This window comes from Teleopsis dalmanni, chromosome 1, assembly GCF_002237135.1.
Source record: "Teleopsis dalmanni isolate 2A chromosome 1, ASM223713v2, whole genome shotgun sequence".
In the NCBI taxonomy this organism is placed as follows: domain Eukaryota; kingdom Metazoa; phylum Arthropoda; class Insecta; order Diptera; family Diopsidae; genus Teleopsis; species Teleopsis dalmanni.
Genome location: NC_051846.1, coordinates 38462258 through 38468474, shown reverse-complemented (window position 1 = coordinate 38468474; position 6217 = coordinate 38462258).

Below are 6217 nucleotides of genomic sequence, written 5' to 3'. Positions count from 1 at the left end.
CAGTACAGAATTGCAACAACAAAAATTTTTATTTATTTTTAATGGACAATCAAGAATTCGGTTAATTAAAAATAAATAATAGTTTTTGCTGTTGCAATTCACTACTGTTCGTAATCTCTCAAAAAATATTTAGTAGTCTTTATTTAATTAATAATAAAATAATTAGTTTATTATTTAGTTATAATTTATTTCAATTAAAGAAAAGGTCATTTTAATCATGCTATGAAATAAATTTATTTGGTTTTAAGGCATTTGCATCTTTAAGTAAGAAAGTATAAGGATAAAACCAACAAATTTTATACAAACCGACTTCCTAGTACCGTTATTATTCGCTACTTCCTAAGAAGAATATGAAGACAACAAAAAAAATATCAATACCTTGCAAAATAAGAAGCACAACGTTAAGTTATTGAATCTGGGTCATTTCACAGTACTGCGAGCTTGAAGCTTCGACAGAGTCTATTTAAACTACCAAAAGAGCTGAGCCTATTGGCAATGTATATGGTGCATAACTACACCAGGTGAAAAATTAAGCTCAACCTCGACGAGATCTCTGTTATAGCCTTTCTAGGTCAGCAGCGAGATCGCCCCAAAATCTTTGTTACCTCTAAAATTAAGCTAGTGCTCAATCGTTCTTCCATTCAGCTTGTTTCAAAGCTGAAATATCTTGACATTGTCTTTTCTTCATAACATAATTTGATCCCTCATGTTGATTACGCCATCCTTAACGCCTGATTGAGGCACATTCAACTCAAAAATGCTCTTCAAAGGCACAACAAGTTTAGCTGCAAAGTTAAGCTCTCTGCTATAAACAACTTATTCGCCTCCTACTCGCCTACGCATTTTCCATTTTCCATCTGCAATCTCTTCCAAATTGAAAGAATCCGCCTATTTAAACGGAAACTTCTTCGAGGTTGCAACAACTACAACCGCAAGCCTGAAGGCAAGTACTACCCTATGTCTGTTTTTTATGACAATGCTAAGATCCGTGCGCATACGCCTTAAACCCACCCGCTTCACCATCACCCTATCTCCCTAATTTATGCCCCTGCTTTATGGCTTAGATGAACTTAGCTCGCTAGGTATTGAGCCTATATGTTCACATCCTTTTCCCCTTATTACTGGAATGAAGTTTTCTCAGTGCTGTGGAAATTTTCTCCATTCATTCTTGAGAGATGGTTTTAGTGGGTTCAAGTCTCACACTGTGGCTTTCGATGCTTTCCATCTAACTTTTCAGCTAACAAAAAAAAAGGTAGTACCATGTTAACGTACCTCACCGGAAGTTGGTATTTCCATCTTATATAACAAAATTTTCAAGAAAATTGTGGTAAACATTTCTGATTTCTATTTATTAAACCGCGTGTCTGCGGTACACCCTGTATGTGTTTATATAATTGAAAACACATGTTACAGAAATATTAAAAAAATATATACGCAGTAAAACTCAAAAAATCTTAACTTTTATAAATTTTTTATGATATTTTTCACACTTTTTAATGTTTTTTTTCTACCTTTTTTCAATTAAAATTTGCGCATAACTCTGGGTTGTTGACTTAATCTGTCCGTTTCATATTATTAATATTTAATATAAGCGCGAAATATATTTACCTCAAAATTCAATTAAAATTCACTTTACGGGCTTGAAAATATTACAAAAAAAAAAAAAAATTGAAGGAATGGGAATAAATGATAAAGCAATGCAAAAAGATGCATAATTTAAAAATCATAAAAATTTTGTTAAGCATTTAATCGAGTATTTTATTAATAAAAAATAATGAAAAGTGTCATGGCCAAGTCATTTATTTCGGGGCAAGAGTCATTATCGTCATTTATAAAGTCAAACATTACCATAATTCGCAGCACATCTCAATTTCAACAATAAAACGCTTCGTTGGATTTTATTTTAATATTGCCGCCAGCGGGAAATTGCCCAAAAATATAAAAAAAATTTAATAACAAAGAAAAATATTGTATGGAAAAACTCGGAAAACTCATTCGAAACCAATCAATGTTGTTTTTTCGATTTTTTTTTCACTTTAGCATTTTTTGTTTTTATTTGTCAAACACTTTCGGAGTGGATTTCATTTTATGGATTTTTTGATTAGCATGCAATGGTTTTCAAATATTCGCACGCAACGGATCGCCTAACGATGAAGCGTTAATCTAATTTTTATACATTTTTCAATAAGGTTAAAATTTTGATGGAGTGAAACTGTTAAATCATTCATTAATGCAATTTAGCCCATGCCTTCCGCCTTCCTTCGCTACATGGAATATCTCCATGAGTGCCTCAACGGTTAGCAAATATTTTCGTGCCTATGGAAATTAAAGTGTTAATTATTGACATTTGTTTTGGGTTTTATGTGGCACGTGAAGGATACACTTATCCATTTTGATTGCTTCAATTATGATTAAATTTTTTTCCATTTACCAATTGAAGTGGTCAATATTTGTTATAGATTTTAACTGAAATTAGATATGATATGGCACAATATATATGGAAATTTTAATAGGAAAATTCGTTATTGGATAAATTCTGTTAGCAAAAATAATATCATTTTTTTCAAAAATGTATTATCATATCAAATGTAATATCATTTTTTTCAAAAATGTATTATTTTTTAGTTTTGATAATAGATAAAATGAGAAAATTAAGAATTTTTAGTAAATAAATTAGTTTCTTAATTAAAAATGGACATTGAAAATAGAAATAGACATAATAGAAATTAAAATAGACACAATACAAATTATTCGAACTAAATTAAAAAAGATTAAAATGGATGAAACCCGAAAAAATAATTATTAAATATACTTTTATTATTTTTATTTGGACTCCTAAAACAGAAATGTTAGACATTAATAAAGAAAAATTTCACTCCCAATAAAAGGTTTTAATGAATTCCTAATTATTGACAAAGAGTTATCTATTTCTTAGTCCTTACTTAGAAGTGGTCTTGCATAGATATATGTCAAACAAAACTGTCATTGAAAACATATTATGTTTAGTTCAAGATTTGCCATATTACAGCATCAATCGTTTAACAACCGCTGAACGTATTAAAATCGTAAATACTTATTATAACAGTAGAGATACCTTGATAAATAGATTTTATGCATACTATAATGGATATAATTTTGAATCCTTGTATACTATAAGTAAGACCCTAAATAAATTTGAAAGAATTATATTTGTAAAAACTTTGTCAAGACCTAGACATCATCGAAACGTAAGCCCCACCGAGAACACTGCACTATATTACATATTTTTTGGTATATTTTGGTATGTTGAGGTATTTTATATTTGAAGATGCTTTTCCATTAAAATTTAAGCTAATACAAGAACTGAAGTCGGCCGACCGTACAATGTGAAGAATTTAAGCTGATTGGATTTAAGGTATTCTAACAACAGCGTTCGTATGAGAAATTTTCGAATTGAAAGTTCTTCAGTGATAAGACAAAGTTTTGCTAGGTGAATATGTAAACCAATAATAATGGTAATATGTAGAGTAGTCAAAAGACAGCTGTATTCACAAAAAGTAAAAGTATGGTCTCACATTTGGCCAAAACGTGTCCAATCTTTTATGAAAGCGATCATACAAGATACCAAATCTGATCACTTTAGACTCATAACTACCAAGTTTTCGTTTTTTTTTTTTTGCCGTGGAATGGAAGTTATATATATATGGTATCAACCAGATGGCGTCACATGCCACACAAAATGTCCTGTTTTGGCTTAAAAAATCACACGCTAGCCAGATTCAGAATAAAGAGAGTATTACACATGAGATTTGTTTGTCAAACTTTTTGTCGTCGCTTCATCAAAACAGTCGACATTATTTTGAACATGTTCCAGCAAAAAAAACTACAAATATACTACAAAATAAAATTATGCATGCGTTTAAACGATGTTTTCGCTTCCATTCCTTAAAGGGAATGAATGAAATGAAATTTTGCATCTAAGTCGACAAAAATCTGAAGAAAAAATCAAAATTTTTTGATTTCCATCAAACTTTTTTGTCAAAGCTTCAAATGTTGGTATTACACATCGAATTTGGCACAAATTTCGCATTTTACAAAAAAGTTTGACAAAAAATCTCATGCGTGCAACGCGCTTAAGACGAAAATGTTGAAGCAATAGATCTTTTACAAACTAAAAACAGTAATTAATTTTTTTAAGAAATTTTTTTGATAATATTGTTTTTTTAGAGCATCGTTTTAGATTTATTTCTGAAAAAATTTTTGTCTATATTGTATTTTGTCAACATATAGCTTATATTATTTATGGCGTTTTCGATTGGTAAATCTGGATTTAATCTAGATTTGCTCTCGATCTGTCAAATTTTGGTGGCCACCCGAACATTTTTAGATTAATTTAGCATTTTTGTATGTCAATTGAAATCACACTTCATCTGCCAAGTCATATAAAACAGGTGTTAATTTCAGGATAAGCTGATTATTCTAGCAAAACATCTAGTATCTATTATAGATTAATCTCGAGTGTTATACATTTTGGTCGAAATTTAATAATCGATGCACTTAAAATCAATTTCAAAAATGATTTATTTATCGAACGCCGTTAGAGATATATTTTTGGAAAGAGTTTTGTACGCATCATGTACCATTTTTCTGTATTCGATGCGACAACCTTCCTTTTTTCTATGCAAGTTTTATAGAATTATCTAATGTTTTTGTAGTTGTTTTAATAGGCATTTATATTATTTATAAATACGTATAACGAATCAAATCTTTATCTTCACACTTTATCTGTCAAGTCCCATGAAACAGTTGTTGATCTATTAATATTGCTTCTCTGGCAAAATATCTCAAATGTTTTAAATTAATCTCGAAAAATATATTCATTTTGCTGGAGATTTAACCATCGAATATGAAAATTGCTCTGAAACTAAATCGCGATTGAAAATGTTATTCATTTTGTATATGTGCATTAATATGTGGAAAAATTAACATCCACTTAATTTAGTAATAAGTGTTAATCGACTTAAGTCCATTTCTGAAAAAGTAGCAAATATAGATAGACTATATTCGCAGCGATTAATAAAAGTCATAAATTTTTCATTGCAAGCAAGATGGCCATAACTCTAAATTTGATAAATGTTAATATTAAAATAAATAAATGAAAGTAAGTAGAACCTAAAGTAAAAACCCATCTAAATTCCGATCTACTTTGCATTAATTCAATTTTGTGTAAAGTCAGAAAAAAATAATTTAATGCAAAATAAGTGCAGCACAAAAGGAGATATAATCATATTGCTGCCCTCCAAACAACGTCTTTCATCCGCGCTTGGCTGGTGTGTTACATTGCTATTGCTAACCGGCCCTAAACCAAGCAGCCAGCAATTGAAAAGTAAGGCGAAACTGCAGTTGAATATAGCATAATCAATTTATAACCAACCAATTCCTCCAACGATTTTCTTATCATTTTCACCAAAGCACAGAATAAAAATGCAAAACTCACGATATCGTATGAAAAATTTCACTTGTTGGACGAAGCAAGCATTCTGCACTTTTCTGCAGTATTTCATATTTTTTATTATTTTTTTTTTTAAATTTCCGTGAATTGTTCCATGGCTTGTAAGGAAAAAATTATAAACACAGCAGCGTCATAGTTTGTAGTTTTTCTTTTCTTATCCTTATTCGGCTTCTGAGTATAAAATCCTCTTAACAATGCTTTGCTAGAGACTCTGCACTTTTACATTGTGTTTTTCGGTATTCATGGTCTTGCAAAATCGAAAAGAAATCGCTACAATGTAGCAACAAACTGCAATATTGTGGCATATAAAAGGAATTTATCACCAAGGAATATAAAGGATATTTAGCATGTCGACAGCAACAAAAAGCAAAGACATGACGTAGCAATCCAGACTATCTTGAACGGTAAAGTAAGGGCATACGAACCAAGTGAAGAAACCGACGTTGATGTTGTCAGAACTCGCATTAATTTAATTGAAATAAGCTTTCGACGACTGGCTTTAATGAATACGTAAATTAAGAAAGTATTTCTCGATATTGAAAAGCAGTTGAAATAAGTTGAATATAAATTCCTTGCACTGCGTTAAGTATATCCAACAGAACCCGGTACACGAAGTGATAAAAATATTTGCATTATACACACATTACGTATTCATAAGTACTGTTTAATGTTTCAATAATAAATTGACGGAAAATTATTATCACTCGGTTGAAACTTACACATTGC